Raw genomic sequence first — 25,166 nt, 5'->3', positions numbered from 1 at the left:
CTCGATTCAAAGTCAGTAAGCATGCAATTGTATCTACTTTCCCCCCCCTTGGATAAGTCTTGCAAAGGCCCCAGCTTTTTTTAGGGTAGACAGAAACTCTTGGACTACATAGCAATGATCTCCCTCGGAGAAGGATAGGAAAGGGCTTAAATGTACCCAGTGGAAAATACTTTTACAGTGAATTGAATTAAAAACTGATCAGGTTGTAGAGAAAGCAAGCCTGTTTTTATATAATTAATTCATGTGTTTTATGGTTGACATTAGTGCAGGTATGTGCATATTTTTAACATGTGAGAGTTAGTCCTGCCTGCCAATTTATCCTTGTAAAAAAGAGACATTTATGCCTGAAATTGTTTTTCTCTTGGTTAGCATATCACCAGTAAACCAAATTACATTAGAGTGATGTGATGTGGGACTTCACTTAATCAGCAACGTCCATGGTAATAAAAATAATGACCTGGAACTTTGCTGTGTACTCACAGGATGCTGAGTCATTAACATCATTAGCCAAATGCTAATTTCTTTGGGAACGTTTCAGTCAGGGCTTCCTTGACCTGAAGGTCAAGGTCTGTGGTTGAAGGAGAAAAAAGAAAGGAAGGGATAAATTCATACAATGCTCAGGCCTGGGGTTACTAGATAGCAAGTGTGAAAAATCAGAAGCAGGGTGTGGAGGGGACCTAACAGTGCCGATATAAGACAGAGCCCCTAATAGTGGGACGGTCATGATTATATCAGGACATCTGGTCACCCTGCTTAGGCCTGGTCTGACCCTGGGACATGAGCACAGAAAATAAATCTATGGGAAAATAGGAAGGAGAACTGCAGGGCTGGATTAATTTTTCAATTAACACACACAGTTGCGGTGCATGGAATGTAATCGTTCTGCGGTAACTGTGTATAAATAAGGTGTTTGTGATGGTCTGGGTGCAAGTAGGAAGAAATACACATTTAGACAAAACATCTTAAATTCAAACCTCTTATTTGACTAGCCCTAATTAGCTAATTAGCCCTAAAATAATGCTATGACGTTAAGAATTTAGTTTCAGAAAAAGAAGCAGTTTTGCAATTAGATGGCAAGTTTTTCTATTCCAGATGTGATGGCAGCAATACTGTATGCGTTACATAATTGCAATTTGCATGCCATTATAGTCTGTAGAGTTATGATTAGAAACAAACCCACTAGAAAATGTCTTGTGAAGACTGACCCTGCATAGGTAGGGAGTTGGTCTGTATGATCTAAGGGACTCCTACACCTCTAATGTTGATAATTCATACTAAGAGCTTTGCTGAAAATGATCCAGATCCAGCAATATGTATTCAAATTGATTCAGGGGGTTAGGTACTGAGTTAGGAAGAAAGATTAATTGGACCTGTTCCATGTAGCCTAGGGGAGAAAAGCAACTACAATGGCATTTGCAGGGATGCATAAGATCAGATGTTGGACTTCCGTGTTTGTCATCTGCTGTAACCAGCCAATAGTTTCAACTGATTTAGTTTATGGGGACGCACAGAAAGTGACTAATAGTTAGAGTTCTGGCCACATTAAATTGTAACTTATTTCTTTAAGCTGTTTATTATATATTCGGAGCTATAGGCCCCAACTGAGGTGTGGGACAGAGACTGTTCTGTTCTGTTTGTACGGGACCTGGTACATGACAGGGGCCCCTAGGCGCCACTGCAATTACAAATCAGACATCATAATAACGATTTGGGGGATCCCTTGTGCTAGGTCCTGTACGTACAGCAGGAAGAGGCTCTCCCTGTTCTGAATGTTTGCAGCCCAGTGGCCTGCTAGAGGATTTCCATACGAAAGTACTCTGCCCATCACTTCCCCCAGGAGTGGAAAAGGCAGCATCTTTCTATGGCGGGTCAAAGGGAAAGCAGAAAATAGCACTTTTCTGACACTTCACAGACAATCGTTCTCGATGCCGTTCTGTTTGCTGCGACAAATCTCACTTATGTTCCTACCATAATGGAAGACTCCTTTGTACTCCAAGCGGCTGCTTTCAGAAATACTGTACAGTGCCTACTCTTCAGGTTTGTGCTGTAATCCAGCCTCTGAAAGTAACATGCATCAAAGGATCAGACTGTACTTGAAGCCTGCTTGCAAAGCTGGGAATAGAAAAAGCCATGGACCTGCCTCCCCCTTGGCAGATTAACGGGGCTGCAGCTGGTGAATCTTTAGATTAAAAAACTCTCCAGCTCCTGTTGTTTTATAAATGGGAAAGGAATGAGATCGATGTCAACAGCCATGAAGACCAGCCTGTCTGATCTGGCTGCAGAGACTGTGTTGAACTGAGCAATGGAAAAAGGAAGTCTTTCTTATTTCTGACGGGGGCTAAAAGGTTTTGCAAACCACGGGGCACCGTTTTATGTCTAAAGTGCGAAAAGGTAGGCTGACAAAAAAATTCATTTAGCTTATTTACTCACAATGGTGCTTAATATACAGCCCATGACAGTGAGAGGAGCAAAGCGAATAGGCAAAGGCTATACCTCAAGAAGCGTGACAAATTAAACTTAGTGATAACCACATGCCTGATAAATCAGTTGCCTGAAACATCACTACTTTGAGTGTATTAACATTGCGGGAAATCTTGTAAAAATGTAACTTCGCTCCCTGCTTATTTAACGTTGAAACCTTGTTAAAGACCATAAATGGGGCCATGGGAGGGCTGCTCAAACAAGTCAGGTCTTGCAGGTGCCACCTACTTACAACATTCCAATTAAAATCTACAGTTCACGGTAAGCTGAAAGAAGGTGGTGGCCTTTGACATGATATTTTGAACGCTCCAAAGGTCGCCCATGTATTATGCATACATATCTCAAGCGAAAGGCCATGTCAAGATCTATCCCCGGTGACCAGCTTCAATTTTGAACCCTCAAGCAGTAAAATGTAACCATTGGTCATGTTCCTTTTGTGCAATTTTGATTGTCGACATTTTGTGTTAGAGGCTAAAATAGTGGCTGAACTGCAAGGTGCTTTATTTCGTTACTAGACAGTAAAGGTAACCACTGGTAGAAGGGTAATTATAGGTAATGCAAGACTTTCAATTTATATACAATGGAATTCCACCATAAGGATCAGTTTGGGCAACCTTTCTTTTGAGCCACGTACTCTGTACTCCCTGCTGCTGTTCAGCAGTCAAGATGATCTGGGGGAGCTTTAGCTCGGCGGGTGGAGAAGGAAAGGCAGCTCTACCAGTCTGGATCTAGGTGTGGTGACCATTCGGTATGATGACCAAGGAGCCTGCTCCTTTCATTGTCAAAACATGCTGGAGCTCCCCCTGTGCCGGTGGGGAACTACAGGTACCCATGCTTGAACTCCAGCCAAAGTTCTTGCCCTTCCTCAACCAAGCTGCAAAGATATACTCTAAGAAGCACTGCTCTCCAGGAATAAGCTTTGAAATTAATTTGAAAGTGCAAGTGCAGATATTGAACCTGCTAGTGGTAGCAGTTATCTTGCGCCAATGTTACATCCTTTGTGACCGTGGTTGCACAAACGCTGAATATCCAAGGCAGGAAATTAGTTTCTAGCTGGATTTAGTATTACTGTTTACTATTTGTATTACTGTTCTGTGCCTCTATGCAGTGTTGCATAGAAATACCATTGTGCTGGGCACTGTACAAACATAGAAGAAAACCCCAAAGACTTTCTAATCCAAACAATGTTCTTAAACATTCATAACTTTAAAAAGTTGATTAAACAGTAGCAAATTTTGCATATAGCTTAGAATCATAGAATCATAGAATCATAGAATATCAGGGTTGGAAGGGACCCCAGAAGGTCATCTAGTCCAACCCCCTGCTCAAAGCAGGACCAATTCCCAGTTAAATCATCCCAGCCAGGGCTTTGTCAAGCCTGACCTTAAAAACCTCTAAGGAAGGAGATTCTACCACCTCCCTAGGTAACGCATTCCAGTGTTTCACCACCCTCTTAGTGAAAAAGTTTTTCCTAATATCCAATCTAAACCTCCCCCACTGCAACTTGAGACCATTACTCCTCGTTCTGTCATCTGCTACCATTGAGAACAGTCTAGAGCCATCCTCTTTGGAACCCCCTTTCAGGTAGTTGAAAGCAGCTATCAAATCCCCCTAATTCTCCATTTATAATGCTTCTCCATTTATAATGAGCTGAACCAGTATTCCAGATCCAACCATCCTGACATTTGGAGCGCTCGTGGCAGATGTGGAGGTTTGAGCCAATCTCTAGTATACAGTAAACTTGATTGTTTTTGTTTCATGAATCAGCAGAAAAGAGTACAGCACTTTCTAGCATAAGTATGTTCTTATTTTAAGCCTTACTGAACAAATGAGATATTGTTTTGCTCACGGGGTCTTTTGCATGTGATTTGTTACTCGTAAGCTCTCTGCTTTCTGTGGAGCAGGGAAAAGTTGATTGAAATCCATGACGACCAGATTACCACAATGGTGCTTAAAAAAAAAATCTGATAAGCGTTTAACATTTTGACAAAGTTCGGCATACGTTCCAACAATACCACCTCTATGTTTTCTTTAAAAAAGCATACAAAGTACTTATATAAATGCCACCTCCATAGAGAAAAGGGCAAGCATTCACTTTAATGCCTGTGAAATTATTCTGGAATTCAATCCATGGCAATGTATCTAAGTCAAGCAGTGTGGCATGTAGCCACATGCAGCTAATGCCCTATCAAAGGCAATCTTTAAATACATACACATATATACACAAATCCTTTATTTTTGCTGTAGTAATACAAATCGCCAACCTTGAGTCAAAACCAAACATATGAAAAAGAGAGAGGGAGGAACTTTGTGGCTAGTGGAAAAGAATCTTTAAAAAACAACTTGGAATTTTTTCAAAACATACATCACCACTTCTAGAACATTCTCTACAACTAAAATCTTCACTATGTTTTCTCGTCCCTCTTTATATTTCTCCTTTACATATTCAGTATGTTACATGCTGTACTAACTTATCTGGAAAGCTTTTATTGCCGTGTTGCAGAAGCCTATCTTGTGCTCCTGGGCTTGAGGCATTGGGCTGCGATCCAGGAGAGTTGGGTTCGATTCTTGCTTCTGCCACAAGTTTCCAGTGTGGACTTGGGTTAATCACTTAATCTCACTGTCTCTTGGTTCACCATCTGTAAAATGGGGCTGATAATCTTTCCTTTGTCCTGTCTATTTAGGTTACAAGCTATTTTGGACAAAGATTGTCTCCTCTTATTTCTAACAATGCCTCGCACAAGAGGCCTTGGCCTCCAGAAAGCATTACGGTACACATAACGAGTAATAATGCTGTACAAGAATGTAGAACCAACAAGGTGACAGGCAGTAGTCAGAGTGGGCTCCTATTTACTGTATTGTCTCAGAGCGAGATCCAAAGCAGGGCATGAGTATCCTTATGCAAAAATCAGGGTCATACCGAGCCCAGTGACAGAAAGGCACCAGAAGGCTGCTCAGTGGTCTGTGTGAAGTGAGTTGATGCTCTCAGCCCAGTTCAAAAATCATCAACATACTTGGTACCCAGCAAGGACCCATCAGAGACTCCAATCACTGAACTGGCATCCCTATTTATCCCTCCAAGTCTGCGGGAATCCACAATGACAAAGCAGTGCTGGGAAAGCTGTTTTGAGGATATAAAGTGGGCTTCAGTTTCCAGTCGGGTTGACACCTGTCCAGGTTTTCCCAGGATCTTCCCTGTTTTGAGGTACCTATCCTAGGAAATCTGTAAGAGTGCTCAGTACAGCGTGTTCACTGTCCAGTTTTATGGGCTCAGGATCATCCCAGATGTCTTGTGTTTTGTTTCTTTGTGTGTGCCTCTGAGGTGGCATTTCTAGTTTCCAGAATTACCCATCTTGGCATTCACAAGCACTAGCTCCACATAAGATATATTTTTAAGAACCTTTATTATTTGTGTTGTGGTAGCAAGTAAAGTCCCCAACTGCGATGAAGATGCTATTGTGCTAGATGCTGTACATATACGTGTTTTGAGGCAGTCCTTGCCTGTAACAGTTTACAGTCTAAGTAGACAAGGCAGACAAAGGGTGTGAGAGATGAAGGATTATTTATCCCTATTTTACAGGTAGGTAATGGGGGCACCGAGTAGTTAACTGACTTGCCCAAGGTTGGATGATTTCTGTGGCAGAGCTGGAAATGGAACGTGGTGCCAGGCCATAAAACCAACCCTTCCTCTCTGAGTCCAGCCACAGAATAAATAATAATACTTAGCTCCTACATAGAGCAGTTCAGCTGTAGATCTCAAGGCAGCAGATTCTCTGAGGGTTTTAGAGGAAAGAGCACTGGTGAACTGCCATGCAGCCCGATTTAGCAGTGGTTTGAACAACTGTTGTATTTGTTGGGTGCTTATTTTAAGATTTAGTATGATGTAAGATCTGCATCTGGCTTGGTTCCCTGAGGAACTGCCTTTCAAACATCAGTAAGAGTGAAGACTAAAGGCCAGATTCTGGGTATTTGCTTCACCGATCCCACAAGGAGCACACCTCAGCCCCTGCACATGATTGTAGTCCCAGAGCTTCCTAGAGTGCTGAGTCCATCGTCTCCATGCACACCCTGTGTGCTGGACCTCCTAAGTGGGTGGGGAGTAGGCAGGGCCATGCCGGAGAGGACCAGGCATATGTGAGAGGTGGGGATATTAATGCTGTACCCGCATTCCTATCAGACGTCTGGCTTGCTGCTCAAGCTCTGCACTGCCCACAGTGCAAGGTGTGTGGGAATGACCCAATGAGATTATGTGATTCGTGTGTGTGTGTGTGTGTCTAAAATCATACACATGTGCACACACTCAGGAATCATAACAGCCTTTAAGCAAAGCAATATATGCCTGCATGTTATTTAAACATTATAGTAAACTGACATTCTTGTCCCTAGAAAAGCTGCTTAAGATAATGTTTAGAGAGTTCTAAAACATATTAGTTATGTTTTCTCTGTCTCTGAGGCCTATGCAATCTAACTCGGGGAGCTTGGGTTTATAAAAAAGGGAATATGAAAAATAGTACTAATCCATTTTTAAATAAAAACATCTTTAAAATAGTGTTTTCTATTTAGAAAAACGTTTCCCCTTGTGAAAATGTGTTGGTGTAATATAAATACAGATTTTCAAATCATTTTTCTAAGTTGTAAATTCTATTAGTGTGTTAGAAAATATTTGCATTAAAAGCTGCAGTGGCCATTCTTGTCTCTGAGAAATTCACCATGCATTAATGTGCTTCATAACACAATGTAACAATGTATTTGGAACAGGTTTCAGAGTAACAGCCGTGTTAGTCTGTATTCGCAAAAAGAAAAGGAGTACTTGTGGCACCTTAGAGACTAACCAATTTATTTGAGCATAAGCTTTCGTGAGCTACAGAAGTGAGCTGTAGCTCACGAAAGCTTATGCTCAAATAAATTGGTTAGTCTCTAAGGTGCCACAAGTACTCCTTTTCTTTTTGTATTTGGAACATTTCTTTTAACTATTTCTAAACTCTGTCACTGCAATTTATGTCAAAATATATTGTCTCTAGCAGGGTTACCTCTGTTTGTCATGCTACTTATCCTTCTGGGAGATGGTGAAACCCTGGAATGTGTTAATAAACCTGTAGCTGTAAGGATACGAGATGTTCTCTTTCTGCTCCTTTGCAGGAATACTGTGTGTATTTATAGATTTGGAAAGCGTTCAGATTTTTTTTTATGCACTAGAGCCAAGACGTTCTCTCTGCATTGACGCCACTTCTTGTTTTGACCCGAACACCTGGGAGTTGGAGTTGCATTACACAGGAGAGTGAGTTTAATCAGTCATATAACTTTGGGCCAAATTCTGTTCATCATTATAATGGTGATAAGTCAAGAGTAACTACACAGAAATCAGGTTTTTATCTCCATTGCACCCATCGAGCTGGATGCTCAGTTCTTCCATTCCTGCACTTGGGGCAGGAATGGCGTGTGCAGGGAGGGAAGTAGTGATGGCTTTAAGCCACCTTTGTGCTCTCCATATTCTGGGCCATTCAGGCGCCTTCCTGGCCTTGGGTGGAAGAGCGGCTTTGTGACTGCTCTAACTTATGCTCTGTTTCCCTTGGCTCCCTATGGTCCTGCGAAGCAGAAACAGCCGGAGTGTGGAGCACTCCAGCCATGCCCCAACCCACTTCTGATTCATTCCCTCCATGGAAGGGAGCGACTGGGAGCAGAGCCAATGGAGATCCTTTACACCAGTTCTACACAGAGCAGGGAGGACTCTTGACCAGTAGCAGCATTTGTCCTGTAGGGGCCCTGCAAAGCTCAGTTCTGGGACCCCTGCCTAAAGCGACACCATTTGGCTCTACAAAATGGTGTCCTCCATGCAGTGTGACCTCACACGCACTGTCATGCTGCACGGAGGACGCCATTTTGTAGAGCAAAATGGTGCCTTCCACACAGGTAGGGCATGTTCCAGCTCTACTACAATTGACTTTGTCACTAGGGACAAGTAATGCTGTGCTGAAAATAAAGTCCTGTTGAAGCTTGTTAGTACCTTGCCTGGTTGATACAACATCAGCCTCCCTGTGATTGCATGGGTTGCAGGTGCCAAACGCCACTACTTTTCCTGACCAGGGGTTATTCTCCGTGGACCGTTTCCACACACATTAAATAGCCTTGGCATAACCGAGAGTTAGGCCCATTGATGTCCATGGCATTACTGTGGATTTGCACTGGTGTAACAGAACAGAAGGTGTCCCCCTCTCTTTAACAGAAGAGGAAGAGAGAATTTTATTAAAGGTAAAAGAATAATGATGAGAGAGAGGAGGCGTTTCTGTGAGGTTTTCTCCTATATTTACACAGAACTGATGGTGTTGGTAGAATCCTGTTGAAAAGTGTAGAACAAAAAAGCATATAAAAGCCTATCAGGGTCAAAAAGCAGCGTCAGGTGCAAAGAGAAACCGAGCTGGTAGAAAATTGGACCCCTTCCACCTTCTCTTACAAGGAGAACAGTGTTGGATGATACAGGGAAGAATAGAGGTCAGACAAATTGGACAATCAACAGGGAGACAGGTAATGAAATTTGTAGGAAGGGGAAATTTCTGTGAAGAGAGGAAAAATCCATCATGACAAAAAGAGGACAGTGTAAGTCATGAAATACAATCAATCATGGCGGGTCAGTATTGTCCTTTTGAGTTCCAGAGCTAAGACACGACAGAACTTCTAGAACTGGGGGTGGGAGGTGGGGGAAGTAGTCTATGCCCTTTAAGGAGAGAGGCAAAGTTTTAAGATATATAGTCTCTCGCCCATTCTTCATGTTGTTCTTTCAAACACAGTTGATATTTAAATTTTAAATTAAGTTTTAATGCCCAGGTCTAACTCAGGCAAAATCCCACTGGCTTCACTGGGAATTTTGCCTGAATCAAGACTACAGGATTGAGCCCCAAAGTTTTGTTTGTGTTCAGGAAAAAACAAATCAATAAAACATACCCAAGTGGGATGACAAATCATATAAAGCCTTCCAGAGTATTAAGTTTTACCTCTGTACTTTGCCTGAGGATGTTGTGTGGGTACAAAGAACTAAATGTGGCTATATCCTACAATAAATGGTCATATAACAGTTGGAAACTTATTTATTATATAATGTCCCTAATAAATTATATATGTCCTCTAGAGGAGGACGCAAACTAATTAGAAGCTGAGTATTGTTAGTTATAATGCCGGGTGAGTAGATTACAATTATTCCAATCTGCATTAAAACCAACAATTGAAAAAAGAAATGAATAAAATGTAAGAGAGAAAAATGAAAGAACATGGCTGTCATTGATCAGGTGGGGATAGCTGTGGGGCTCATCAGGCAGCTAAAGATATACACCTAGTGGGCCATTGAAAGCCGCCTTAGCAAGTTATGTCCCTCCTGGGAGTTTGAAAATCTGTCCCATGGAGTTTAGCAATGCTCTAAATATGACTGCTATGATTTATTTTTGCAATCTAGTTTATGTGGAAGGTCCTCTGGTACTAAGGTGCAGAAAACCCTAAGAGAGACTGGTTACAGATTTCAGAGTAGCAGCCGTGTTAGTCTGTATCCGCAAAAAGAAAAGGAGTACTTGTGGCACCTTAGAGACTAACCAATTTATTTGAGCATAAGCTTTCGTGAGCTACAGCTCACTTCATCGGATGCATTCAGTGGAAAATACAGTAGGGAGGTTTTATATACACAGAGAACATGAAACAATGGGTGTTACCGTACACACTGTAACAAGAGTAATCGGGTAAGGTGAGCTATTACCAGCAGGAGAGAGGGGGTGGGGAGGGGACCCTTTTGTAGTGATAATCAAGGTGGGCCATTTCCAGCAGTTGACAGAACCTCTGAGGAACAGTGGGGGGGAATATCACTGCAAAAGGCCCCTCCCACCCCTGCTCTCCTGCTGGTAATAGCTCACCTTAAGTGATCACTCTCGTTACAGTGTGTATGGTAACACCCATTGTTTCATGTTCTCTATGGATATAAATCTCCCCACTGTATTTTCCACTGAATGCATCCGATGAAGTGAGCTGTAGCTCACGAAAGCTCATGCTCAAATAAATTTGTTAGTCTCTAAGGTGCCACAAGTCCTCCTGTTCTTTTGGGTTACAGATTATGGTTTTCAGCCTTCGACTCCATGGGTTTTCCAGGGACAAATAAGTACCATTATCCCCATATTAGAGAAGTCATGAAACAGTTTCACTTGCCTGGGATCGTGCAGTGAGCCAGCGCAGAGCTACCTCTCCTGAACCCCAGGCTAGGGATTGATCCTGCAAGGTGCTGAGCACTCTGATCTAGCAACACCTTTATGCACATGCTTCTCTTTATCAAGTTGTGAGTTGTGCTATTGAAACCACTGTGGCTACTCCCATCCTTAAAGCTAAGCACGTACTTAAGTGCTTTGTTGGCTTGGGGTCAGTGTACTCAACGTCCCATCTTGCTGTCCCAGACTGTAGGGGGTTAGCTAAAATAAGTGCTGGGGCTAGATTGTGGCTTTTTTGCCCCAATGTGCGTGGTTCAGAAATACATGACCCCAAAAAGAGACTCTTACACATGACCAATGTGAAACTTGATTCATGTTTACTGCTATGGTAAGGCACAGTGACTCTGTGGACAGAGCAAAAGATTGCTGAAAAATGGCAATACAGTTATTCCTTTTGAGAGAGCACAAAGCAAAATTACCCTTTGTTCTCCCACAGGTACTCTTTAGCCAGGCTGTCCCAAAATACACAGACACGCACACACACTTTTATGTAAATAATAAATAAAATAACCCTTGCATGGTAACTGTCTCATTAGGCCATTCTTCGTAGCCCTCTCTCCCTGATGTCTGGGTATGCACTGCTCCTTGCCAGAGCTTTTTGTCTCGCATAATAATCTGGTCTCATCTTCTCCTCTAATGCTCTCTAGTGCTCAGCAAAATTCCTGAGCCCTGGCTGATCTACTGCAGTTCTTGTTCCTATGGTCATCCCTGGTCCTTAGTGACATCTTTTTGTGTGTCAAGTTGGCTGGCCCTGACATTGTGCCTTAAAACGGTTTCTTCGTCCATGATAGAAGTTGTGTCTCACGTTTCACTCCAATTCCCAACTCCTCCACCCTAAGGCCCCTTTTAATGCCCGTTTCTTTTGATAGTTCAGTCTCTACCCTTGCTAATCATGGTTCAGGGCGGAGTCATAATGGGGTCAAAGCAGCTCAACCCACTGTATGATAAAATGAATGTTTCTCTCTGTGTGTTGCATACAATCACATAGTCCTTAATGCTAATGTCTAGGACTCTCTGAAGTGGTTTCCCTTCATAATTCAGGCCTCGAGAACTGGTATGCACTGACCTCAGCCCTATTTACTGGTGTAGTCTCCATGGCAAAGGACAAGGGTTGCTTAAACCCAGTCCTCCCAGTACCCCTTTGTTCTCTCTTGAAGCTCTTTTTTTTCCCCCTGATTCTCAGGTTTGCTTCTGCGCCACTGGACTGTACAACTGCCCCTTTGATGTCCCAGTTCAACCTGTTTAATGGTAAGTATTTAACGTTCAGCCTGAAAGCCTTTCATAATTTAGCAGCCAACTTCACTTAACTTTAAGAAAGTGTCAGTGTAAGTAACAAATTAATCCAGATTATTTAACCATCTCCAAGCATCCGTTACATTAATAATTAGCAAAAGTAGTTGCAAGATAAGAGACTGAAGTTTGCCATTCCATCCTGCAGGTTTTGGGGGATAAATATTTGATTACTAAATCATACCTTCCCCCAACAGACATGCCGTTCTATTTAGTGGCACTTAAGTACAACACATGGAAGCGTAAGGCAAATGGCTTTGCAACAGTATTGCTTAGCTGACTGATTAATAATTATTTATGGTGTAACCTTAATGGTTTCATTAAAGAAAGGAAAAGCATTAGTGTGTTTTATTTTGGCAATGCTTACTGCGGATATTTAATTATTGACAAAAATGGGCAAGTACAAACACATTAATGCAGATCGTTGCCTGGGGGTTTGATTACAACACAGGACTAGAGTGTCCCTTGAGCCTTGCCTTGTGTGGTCACATAAAACGAGTGTCAACTGGACATAAATTAGGATAGTAGTGTTTCACAACTACTTTGCACTGGTGTCAATGATTGCCCAAGGTATAGGGCACTGGCGAATCTGTGTCTGAATGCTTGTATTCTTTTTCTTTTTTGCATACGGTGTCCACCAGTTTCTGCTATTTATTTTGGTCTTGTGCTAGCCTTTTCAGGCTTCTCAGTGTCATGTTGATGGATTTGACTTCTTTCTCCATTATTCTGCATAATGTTTCTGGAGGTTATCCATTTTTTTTCTCTTTCCATGTGTTGTCCACATTATCACTTGCTATGGAAGTTGTATTGGTGACATCCTTAAAGCATATCCAAAATATTATCATCATCTTCTCCTTACCATATTTGATGCTTTAGTCTACTTAGACTTTCTGATGCTGTCAGAAACTCTTTCCAATGGTCTCCGAAGTTCTTCCGCTGGCATTTACTTTAAAATGAGTTATCAATTCCTGTTGTAGATGTCCATGACTCTTCTCCATAAAGGAGGACAGACATAATGCTGGTGTTTAAAAATGTGTATTTTTGTGTTGGTGTCAATCATGCTACTTTTCCAAATCTTTTCAAGTTTAAGAAAGTTGTTTGCTGCTTTTGATATTCATTGCTTGAGATCTAACATGGTGGCACCATCATTCCACATCTCACTCCCTGGATAGGTAAAATGACTAACTTCTACTAGAGCTTTTTTTGTCCACTCTACCGGTTACTTTGTGGTCAAAGTAACAAAGGGGGGGGGAGGAGCAATAGCTCAGTGGTTTGAGCATTGGCCTGCTAAACCCAGGGTTGAGAGTTCAATCCTTGAGGGGGGCCATTTAGGGATCTGGGGTAAAAACTGGGGATTGGTCCTTCTTTGAGCAGTGGGTTGGACTAGATGACCTTCTGACATCCCTTCCAACCCTGATATTCTATGACATTGGAAGACATATATTTTGTCTTCCCCTTGTTGATAAACAAACCAGCTTATTTTGCTGCATTTGCGAAAAGCTGGATCTTTTATTCCCTTAATTGATGTGTTGAACCAAGCTGGACAGTGGCATCAGCAAAAATGAAGTAATCAGTTGTGCTTTATCATTTGTCCATAAAATTCCTCAGTTGCCTTCTGTGGTTATTTTCCTCATGACATAGTCCATGATCAGTGCAAACAATACTGGGGGCATAATACATCCTTGCTTTAGTTCAGTTGTCACGACAAATCATTGGCTGATGTGATCACCAACTCTGAAGGTGCATTTGGCATTATCATCTAGATACTTGATTATTCTAATTAGTTTTGCCGGTATTCCATAATATTCCATAGCTCTCCAAAGACTGTCATGCTGTCCAAAGACTGTATGCTGCCAATAGCCTTCAGGAAATTTAGGACATTTATCATGGGGGCGGGGTTTGCCACTCCACGCTTTGGTCTAGAATATGTCTGAGAACAACAATATGGTCTGCACATGATCTCAATGGCCTAACACCTGCTAGTTCTTCCCTAAAGAGGTCTATTTGTTTCTTGATAGGTTCCAGGATGATGTTGCACATCTCCCAGGCTCTGAGAATAATGTGATTCCTCTTCAATTATTGCAGGAGATGGGGTCACCCTTCTTTGGCAATTTTACAAGTAGGCTTCTCTTTCACTGGGTTGGGTTGTTCCTTTCTTCATTCCATAGTCTATCCAAAAACACAGGGAAAGGCTGTTTCATCATGTGCTTGAATAATCACTTCAGTAATATTATCCTTTTCAGCTGCCTTCACAATTTTCATCTTACAGATAGGTTTTTCTAACTTGTTCCTAAGTCAATATACCTCTTGTGGTAGAGCTTCATCACATATTTCTAGTAGTTCCTTTGGATTTGATTGATTTAAAACAGCCTGAAAATGTTCCACTCATGTTTTCCTTTGTTCTTCTGCACTAAGAGTCTTTTCACTTGCATCTTGAATAGGGCCTCCAGTACTTCTAAAGTTTCCTTTTAGCTGTTTGATTGTCTTATACAAGGTTGTAAAATCACCTCTTTGGCAAGCATCTTCAGCCTGTGGACGTTTTCTGTCAATATATGCCCTTTTATCTCTTTTATCACTTCTTGTTACCTTTTACCTAGAGCTCTTTATTCCTCTTGCCACTTGTTTGTCTCTTCACATCTCAGCATCATGAGTTTTGCTTTACACTTCTCTTTTTCACTGCTGCACAAGCAGCATCACTAATCATTCTTCCCTTTTAGATTTCCTTGTTCTTGGAACTGTCTTTGCACTTTCTAGGTAGCACGCTCTACATTTTCCCATAAAGTATCAATATCTTGCTTTTCTTCAGTTAACCCCATTAGAACACGGAACCTGTTCTTCAGTTCAAGCTGAGAGGCACAATTTGTATTTGGGTCTTTAACTGTGTGCTTTTGATGCATGGGTTTCTTTTAACCTCTTTCACCCTCTTTAACTTAATCTTTGATTTAGCAATACAAAAATTATGGTCACTGCCAACATTTGTTCCCCTTTGTACATGTAGATCTGCCAATGAGCTGTGAAATGTTCTTGACAGTTTTGTTATCTATCTTATTCTTTGTAGTACAATCTGGGGGGGAGGGTGGTCCATGTGATAAGAACATAAGAATGGCCATACTGGGTCAGATCAAAGGTCCATCCAACCCAGTATCCTGTCTACCAACAGTGGCCAATGCCAGGTGCCCCAGAGGGAGTGAACCTAACAGGTAATGATCAAGTGCTCTCTCCTGCCATCCATCTCCACCCTCTGACAAACAGAGGCTAGGAACACCTTCCTTACCCATCCTGGCTAATGGAGCCATTAATTGACCTAACCTCCATGAATTTATCTCTTTTAAACCCTGTTATAGTCCTAGCCTTCACAACCTCCTCAGGGAAGGAGTTCCACAGGTTGACTGTGCGCTGTGTGAAGAACTTCCTTTTATTTGTTTTAAACCTGCTGCCCATTAATTTCATTTGGTGACCCCTAGTTCTTATATTATGGGAACAAGTAAATAACTTTTCCTTATTCACTTTCTCCACACTACTCATGATTTTATATACCTCTGTCATATCCCCCCTTAGTCTCCTCTTTTCCAAGCGGAAAAGTCCTTGCCTCTTTAATCTCCACTCTTATGGGACCAGTTCCAAACCCCTAATCATTTTAGTTGCCCTTTTCTGAACCTTTTCTAATGCCAATATATCTTTTTTGAGATGAGGGGACCACATCTGTACGCAGTATTCAAGATGTGGGCGTACTATGGATTTATATAAGGGCAATAAGATATTCTCTTTCTTATTCTCTCTCTCTTTTTAAACGATTCTTAACATCCAGTTTGCTTTCTTGACTGTCGCTGCACACTGGATGTCACTTTACGGATTTCTTTGTAAGGAAATATTGTTCCACTGAGCACTAGGTTGTTCACACTGCAAATTTCTACTCATCATTCACCATTTTGGTTCATGTCCAAACCCCTGCCACACTTGCTGATAGTTTTATCCAATCCATCATTGTTACTTCTAATCTTTGTGTTGAAATCATGTACAGTCACTTATGATATTGTGTTTTGGGAACTTGGTTAATACATCCTGAAACAAATTATGAAAATGATCCTCATCTGGCCTTTTGTTGATTAGGGACTCGCATGGTATGACTATTTGTTAGTTTGCAGACTCTAGTCTGAAAGTGAGCACCAGTAATTTGTTCATTGACTGATTCCCACTCAAACAGTGCTCAGGTTCATTTGAAATTAGGATTGCTACACCAGCTTTATGTCTACCACCACATTCCCAGAATAGAGGATGGTCTTATTTGTTTCTCTAAAGTGTAGTTTGTGTGAACCTGTCCATCTACACTCACTGATTCCAAGGACATCAGGATGGCATCTATCCATTTCTTGAAATACTTGAGCAGTTTTAGTAGCTTCATACATAGTTCTCACATTCCCCTATCCAATTTTCCTGACTAATCTGGCCTCGAGCAAAGGACTTCTCAGGACATAGTCTTGGTCAAACCTGTAAGGGAGCCTATCTCCTGTTCAACCCTGCTGCATACTGATATGGCTCCTGGTGTTTTTCTGCTGTAAGTTTATTTTTATGTGGTAGGGTTACCAGTTATATGCATAACCTTAAGTCCTCAGCTCCTTATTCATTATTCAGAGATGCCCACATGTGGACAATCTCCCATCCACCATCCAGGAGATGCACTTGGGAGCTTCAGAGGCAAGCAGCTATACATGACTGAAAATGGTTCTGGTACCAGGATTCATACTTTTGGGCCAGTGGTAGGGTTTGTGTGTTCTTGTGTGTGTGTGCTTGTGTGTGTGTTTGTGAAATAGAAAATTTCCTTTTTGTACATATTGTTTCCCCCTATTCCTTCCCTTGTGACCAGGCTTTGATCTAGCACCGCTTCCTCAGTCAAAAGGCCAGATTTGCAAGCATCAAAGGTGATCCTTGGCTGGTTTAAGAGAAAAAAAAATCATGCTGGTTTCTATTCCCAAGTAGAACCCAAATACCCTGGCCATTGTCTGTTATGATACATGCTGTTCTGTTGAAATCAGAACTCATTGTCCGCTTTAGAATGGTGATGACCTCGAAAAAGGTCCAGATGTACCCAAGCTGTAGGATTTGCCAGAGCAATACAACATTTTGAGTCTCTCCTCATATGACACACATTAATCTTGGAACCTCTTGAGTGACTTGAGCCTAAGGAAGCCATGAGAAGCACTAAGGATTGCGTTTCATCATGGAGGGGAACTATGGGTTTGTGCGGCAGATGGCAGCAGTGAAAAGATGCGAGAATCCAGACAGAAAGGTGTGGACAGGACAGTATTCTTCTTCCAGTATTTGGGGGATAGAAATAATGGACTCAGCAGGCTAGATCTTCAGCTGTCAACGCAGTCTTGGTCTGCTGTAAATTATACATAGCAGTCATGGCTCCGAGGGTCTGGTCCTGCAGCTGGGGATTGCTGAGGAGTGGGGGCAAAATAGCTATACCAGAAAATGGACTGGTGTACTAGGGATTCCTCACGCCAGGGGAATCCTCATGGAGCCAGTTACTTGGAAACAAACATTTGAAACAGGCCTAAATGAGGTGGGTGTAACTACGTCGGACAGGGGAGTGAAAAATCCATAGACGTGAGCAATGCAGTTAAACCTACCGAACCGCTGGTGTAGACACAGCTAGGTTGAGGGGAGAATTCTCCCGTTGACCTAATTATTGCCTCTTGGGGAGGTGGAGCGCTGACGCCGATGGGAGAACCTCTCCCATTGGCGTAGGTAGTGTCTTCACTGAAGCGCTACAGTGGTGCAGCTGCAGTGTTTTACATGTAGACAAGCCCTCAGGCCTGAGAGTCAGGCCCAGATAAGCTGAGCTAAGGAGAGGAGCTGAAGGTTGATTAGGAAGAAGGGGAAAGGCAATATGGAGTCAATAACCGTGCATTTCCTGAAAGCTCCAAGTGTATACAGAATGCATAATGTGGCCAAAGGTGAATGTCCCTCCACATGTACTTAGGAAATATAAGCAAGGAACTTCCTTCATTTCATTCACTTTGTAACTGGAAGATTTGGGAACTGTGTTCAACAGACTTGCCTACCGTGTCATAAATGCCTGCTCTCCCGCAGCTTACACAAACTCAGTATTTTCAATCGAGCCACCAAATTATAATTCTAAAAAACCGTACAAAACACCTCAGTGGAACACCAAGTACCACAATACCCCGAATAATAACTTGGCTCTAAATTCCCTCTCTGTGTGTGGCAAAAGACATCTGTGGGACTTTCTATGATGGGACCTGTGCTGCAGTAACGCTGAGGAATGGAGTATGAAAGGTGGAAAGGATTCTGTAACAACAATGGGGCGATGTCACTGACTGAAACTAGCCCTTTATATAACCCGGTGTTTGAGCAGTGCTCGTCTTGGGTATAGTTTACCTATTAAGGCCATTTAGTGCTCATGCCTGGTGGCAGATTGGAAGACCTGAGGTTTGGGTCCTCTCTTCATGGGTAGCACTGAATAAGCACCGCTCACTTCTGCACACTCTCTCATGGTGTGCCTCAACCCTCTCCCGGAGGGGACCGTCTCTGGGCTGAGAGAGGCGTACATTCATGCCCATTCATTCCTCAGCCTCCCTGCTGGGGCTGGGGAGAAGCTTTCCAATTGTTCCAGTCATGATGATGGTTTGTGTGAAGTTGGACACCTGGCTCTTAAGAAGGGGAATAAGCCCACTGCCTAATTAGGCCACCAACCAACCTTCAGGTGCGAATTACTTTCTGTCTACTACTAACCTGGGTCAGTTTCAAATAGTGGCTAAGTGGTAAAAAGCTCTGCATCTCAGTCCAGAAAGCAGGATACTGGTGAGAAGCTGTGTGTCAGTGTATGCATATATATATATATATATATATATACACACATATATAATGTGCGTGTGTGTAAATATATAACTCTATAGGTGTGTGTGGATGTGTCTCTGCATATGGACATTAAGATTCTACTTTGTCTAGCTAGTTGAAGTTCTTCATTTGAAAAATAGGGACACAGGAATTTAAACTGGTCAAATGATGGCTAAATTCACACACTTCTCCCTCGTCCCTGCACACACATGCATGCAACCCCCCTGCCATATGTATGTATGTTCTTTTGTCCCTCTGATTGGCTTCTCAGGGATACCTCAGACTTGCATGTAGCAAGGAGCACCAGTCCCCTTTCTTCTGCATAAGGGGTAGGGGCAAGCCAGTCTGTTTTGCCTAATTGTGAACTCACACCAATGTTGTTAGCTTCAAAGTTCAACCTGTGTGTTACTGGGTGAATTTTCCTGTTAGTAGAAATGAGAGGGAAATGGTGTAGAGAGACGGGGAAGTGGAAAAACGATAAAGGGACTGAGAACAGGTGTAAAATAGATTTCAGAGGAACAGCCGTGTTAGTCTGTATTCGCAAAAAGAAAAGGAGTACTTGTGGCACCTTAGAGACTAACCAATTTATTTGAGCATGAGCTTTCGTGAGCTACAGCTCACTTCATCAGATGTTTACCGTGGAAACTGCAGCAGACTTTATATACATTTCTGTGTGTATATAAAGTCTGCTGCAGTTTCCACGGTAAACATCTGATGAAGTGAGCTGTAGCTCACGAAAGCTCATGCTCAAATAAATTGGTTAGTCTCTAAGGTGCCACAAGTACTCCTTTTCTTTTTGGTGTAAAATAGAGGCACCAGATCAAGTGTTCATGTCATAGCCTAGCTGTGTGGGGGGAGGGAGGGAATTCTCAACCCTCCCTCTTAAGAGCAAACTGTTGATCTCCCATGGCACTAAGTGGTGAGATTGTGATGCTGCCAACGCTTCCTCCCGCGAATTGTCTTCACTTGCATATCTGGGCTCAGACGGTATAAATGATAGGAATCTGGGTTTGGGACATTATTGTTCTGGGAAGCCATGTGTTGTCCATGTTAATAGCCCCGTGTGGTGGCCTGTTGGAACGAGTGTGTCAGTTTGTCAGCAATCCGATGATAATTGGTTGCACCTTGCTTTACGTTTCAAAACGTGCCCTACAAAAATTCCAAAAAATTTAAATATTTGGTGGCGTGACCAACTCTTACCAGCATCCCTTTGGAAATATCCGAGAACTCCTCACAACCAGTAGATGTTTTGCCATTAACAAGAGGGAGATAATACAATATGTGCTCTTGGAATGCAGTATCCTCCCCCTGCACCTCTCCCCCACCTCCTGAACTACTTTACCTGTGGGAATTGATTACTCTAATTATGGTAATTAAAACTGAGACGTGCTCATTTTAGCAAGATGTTCTCTTCATGTTCGAGTACTGTGCCCGTTGTGATGGTGTGGGAGTATCAGGATTCCCTTAGAATGGGTTCTGTGCTGTCATTTGATTTTAGCTGTTTTTCAGAGCCCCTTATCAGTCCTTCCTGGTTTCCTGCCCTCTGTTCAGATACTGTGGAACCTGCAGCCATATAAATGGCTAGGGAGGTGGTAGAATACCTAGGGAGGTGGTAGAATCTCCTTCCTTAGAGGTTTTTAAGGTCAGGCTTGACAAAGCCCTGGCTGGGATGATTTAACTGGGAATTGGTCCTGCTTTGAGCAGGGGGTTGGACTAGATGACCTTCTGGGGTCCCTTCCAACCCTGATATTCTATGATTCTATGAAATGCTTCTGATATAGAAAGATGTGGACACACTTCCGCCTCTCCCTCTGTCCCCCTCTCTCATTGCTTCCAGCTCCAATTCTCTCTCCTGTCCTTCCTCTCTCTCTCTCTCTCTCTCTCTCTCTCTTAATATTCAAGCAGGGAGGAAGAATGGTCTTGGGGTTGAGACACTTGCCTTGACTCCAAAAAGCTAAGTTTAATTCCTACTGCATAGTGCCTGCGAGAACTTGAGCATGATTTGTATTACAGTAGCACCTAGGGCTCCCAAGCAACCTAGATACCCCGTTGTGTGGTATGCAACAGGTAAGCAACAGTCTGCCCGCAGAAGAGGCTTGCCGTCTAAATACTAGTTATTATTTTTATTGTCCGAGCATGTAGGAGCCCCACTCATGGACAAGGACCTGCTTGTGCAAAACACTGTACAAACACAGTCCAAAAAGACAATGCCTACCCCACAGATCTTACAATCTGAGTAGACAAGACAGGCAACAGGTGAGGGAATGATGACTTACTAGGCTTTTCTACCTCTGTCTATGTTGTCATATTCTGTGACTCAGTTTCCCCATCTGTAAAATGGGCATCATACTTTCCTCCCTCACAGGTTTGTTTACAGGATAAATTCGCTGAGGTTTGTGATATGCTCTGATACTCTGGTGATGGGAGTCAGATAAACAGACATCTCTTCTGGCCCAATCTTGTTTTACTTTCTTTCTCCTGCTCTGTTCTTTTACATCCTCAAAACTTCCATGAATGATCATTTACACGTGTAGAAATGTCACCAAGCTCATGAAAGTTCGTTTAGAGTATGAGCTAATGCTCTATGTGTGTTTAGATAAAGCCATTTCAGCCAGCTTGCCAAATGTTTAAATGTGTGATCAAAAACCTGTGGTTTACCTCCCCATTTTGTTTATAGGAACCAAACTTAAACAGCATTGTTTTCTTTTCATTTTCAAGTGCTTTGTCATTAACATTGAGCTAGAATACCATAGTTTGAGACACTTTTGTTAAGTATTATTAATGTACTTACTGCAGTCTGAAGCAATGGGGATCTGGCAAAACAGGTCAAATAATACACTGGAATCACAAGTTATGCATTTCTACAGAAAGAGGCTTAACACTCAGCCAGTCTAGTGGTAGAGGGTATTTCATACCACAGAGCACAAAACCCAGTTGGTATATCTGATCATTTTTGCTCAGAGGTGTCTTAGAGCTTAGAAGGAATCAGTAGAGGGTGATTTTAGGGTAGACTTTAACTTGTGTGATAGTCTATTAGCAGTAGACTGAGACTGGGGATTAGTGATACAGATTAAAGGATAGATCCAATTGGGGTGCTGAGTACCTTCCACAAAGTGTTCAGCATCCTCTGCTCCAGAGAGCCCACTTGAACAAATTCAGCATCCTGAAGAATTGGGCCCTGATACGGACAATTCACAATTCTTATGTTGGCCATTTGCTGTATAGTAGTATAGGCCCACTGTCTTATATGTGGCTTTTGAAATTTAATTATAATGGACGATGAGCACTGATTAAGAACTTTATTGTGCAAGTGGAATTCAAACATATATTGTTGTCGACTTAGTAATGACCAATCAGAAAAAGAAATATGGGATCCTCCATTTCTGAAGGAATCTGCTTTGTAATAAACAAAAATCCTAGGGATTAAAATGATGTACCAAGTTAAATATTTAATAGTATGCTATAAATAAATGTGGCTAGCAGGCCAGAGAAGTCTTTAAAGAAATCAACTTAATCTTCCGTGTATTTGTATATTATCAACCAGTGCTAGTACAGGACCAACTTTTTCTGTTTGGGTCACAGTCAGAGTTTCTTGATTGTACTATGCTTGAGCGTAGCTAACATGAATCAGTGTATCTGCCTGCAGTAGTCACACATCTAGTGGGTTTGCTGTTACACCTGGCATCCACACTAGGGCTGCATTCAACCATGCTAACAGCAAACCCACTTGACATCGCAAGAGTGTATCATTCGGGAGCTCGGGGATGACCAGCACTAGCTGCAGAGCTTCCAGCCCGAAGCGTAATACCTCCCACGACTCTGTGATTGTATCATGGCAAGTGTGGGGTTGAAATCTGTTACTTCCCCAGAATAACTAGTCGGCTTGGCTGGTTGGCACATGGGAGTATGCAACAGTCATGGCCTACTCCCCATCCTCCCGGCCGTAAGGAGTACAACTCAGTTGAGTTGGGGTCATTCATCACCCATTCAGTGGAAATGGTATGTTACTTTCTAGAGGAAGTTAGTACATCTGGGCACAAGAGAGTCCTAATAGAATAGGTTGCAGTTGATTCAGGTACCATGAGGATGGGTGCAAGAGCAGAATGTAACAGAACCTGCATTCAAGGCAGTGGGAAAGGTGTGCCTAGCAGTTAAAGCTGATATGAATTGTTCTAAGATCCCAGAAAAGAGTTCCAATTTTTAGACTAACAAATCCTTGTTTAGAGAAATCATATATCCATAGTAGACCAAGTCAAAAGTCACCCAAATGCGGGAAAAAATTACGGAGTCATGGACTTGTTGGGTGATAAGAAACTGCTTTGTTTTTAATGGTTTTGTACAAGCTCAATACGCAGCATTGAAAATGCTGATATATTACTTTTTTTTGAGTACTGAAAAAACTTGCAACAGATCCAAGCAAACCAATTACCTTTCTATTTTGTTAGTGGTATTTCATTTAAAGGTTTACAAGTTGTAATTAATCACACCTGATTTAAACAGCATGTTGTAAATTCCCTGCTCTCGAACCTCGATTGATTTTTTACCCCTCAAAACGTCTCTTCACCAGGAGAACAAACACCACACAGTCCTTGTGCACAGGCATAGACCAGCCGCGTGCTGCATCTGATGCCAACCCTTAGAACTAGTTCTTTGATCTCCAAGGTGCTAATGGATCCAGTCACTTAAGTTTCCAGTCACCAAATTTAGTCTGTCATGTACACAACTCCTCCTGATGTCAATGGACGGGAATTTCTCAAGAATGTCTGTAGGCAGAATTTGGCCCTCATTGTAGTTGTTTTTGTGCATTGCTGAGAGCCTGAAAATATCCACACTTCACCATATTTTTGTCATTACTAACTTTTTTGCAATTTTGCAGAACACCGGGGGTTAACTCAAACGTACTCATTGAATTAGTTTGTAGGTGGGTGACTGTGACAGGGCTGCTTGCATGAGTAAGTGCTACTCACTGTGAATCAGGGTTACAGGATAGCAGGTGTGTTACTACAGGATTCCAGTGTATTTAGAAACTGAACTTTTCAAGATCTGTTGTGTGGTTATAAACACGTCATATTGTCTGATCACTATAATTAGGTCCTGTCTATACTGTTTTTCTTTTGCACAGGTGTGATAAGCCCGGTTTTATTTACATTGGAGGTTTGCACAAAGACACAATTATTATGGTGCAAATATATTGAGACTGGCCGAAAGCTTAGTGAATAACAGATTTTTGGGGTTGCTGGCAATTTCAGGCCAAAAACCCCTGAAATTGTTAATGTTTTTCTGCCAACTGAAAAGTTGGAAAAAATTTCATTTGGGATCAAATGAAACATTTCATTTGACCTGAAGCAAAACATTTCCAGGTGATTCTGATCATGTTTTAATTTTTAAAAATAAAATTAAAGGACATTTCTAAACCATAACAAGAGTCAACTGGACTTTGCCTTGGACATCAATAGGAAAAGGATCAGCCATCATAACAAACATGTCCCAAGTATAAACCATCAGGAAAATGTGAAGCCAGGTTCAGTTCCATCCTCTGCCACTTTGTGATCTTGGTCAAGTCACTTAGTGTCGCTGTGCCTCAAGCTGTCCTTTGGATAATATCACACTTTGCAAGGGTGTCATAAGGAAAAATACAATAATATATCAGAGATTGAGGGGTAAGGCTGATGGGAGCAATAGAAATATCTAGATAGATACAAATTGGTATTATTAATTAGAAGTATTTGTTCCTTCTTTAGTATTCACGTGCAAATCTTGCCAAAAATAATTGGTTTATAATGGTGGGACAATAGACCCCTTAATTATCAAGGATCACTCAAATTAACTTTGTAGTTGGCTGAAAAGTTCAGAATGCATGAGGTGAAAAAAATGATTCTGGTTTCTGAAGGTTTTAGACACTTCTGCTGTTAATATATTTATAGTATATGAGTAGTTCTGTCCTATATGTGGATGTTTAATAGTTCTTTGCAAACATATTGACATGTTATATAGCATTCCTGGGTAGGTTTTGATGGAGATTTTTTCAGGGGGGACAAGTGTGATTGAGAGGAGCTAGGAAAGTAGGAAGTCTGAGGGTTTGTATGATTATTTTTGTTTCCATGTAGGCCTTGTTCGTTGTGTCCTGTCTTGATCTTTTAATACAAATGGTTTTATGTCAGTTTGATGATGGGTACAGAGTTTAAGACAGGTGCAGTTATTAAATCAGAATAAATGAATATTTTTCATTGTTCATTTCAGATCTATCTCCGGTAGCATAAAAATGATTTGTAGCAATGCTATTATATTCCGTAG

This window comes from Lepidochelys kempii, chromosome 7, assembly GCF_965140285.1.
Source record: "Lepidochelys kempii isolate rLepKem1 chromosome 7, rLepKem1.hap1, whole genome shotgun sequence".
Classification (NCBI taxonomy): Eukaryota; Metazoa; Chordata; order Testudines; family Cheloniidae; genus Lepidochelys; species Lepidochelys kempii.
Note: the sequence above shows the minus strand (reverse complement) of the source record.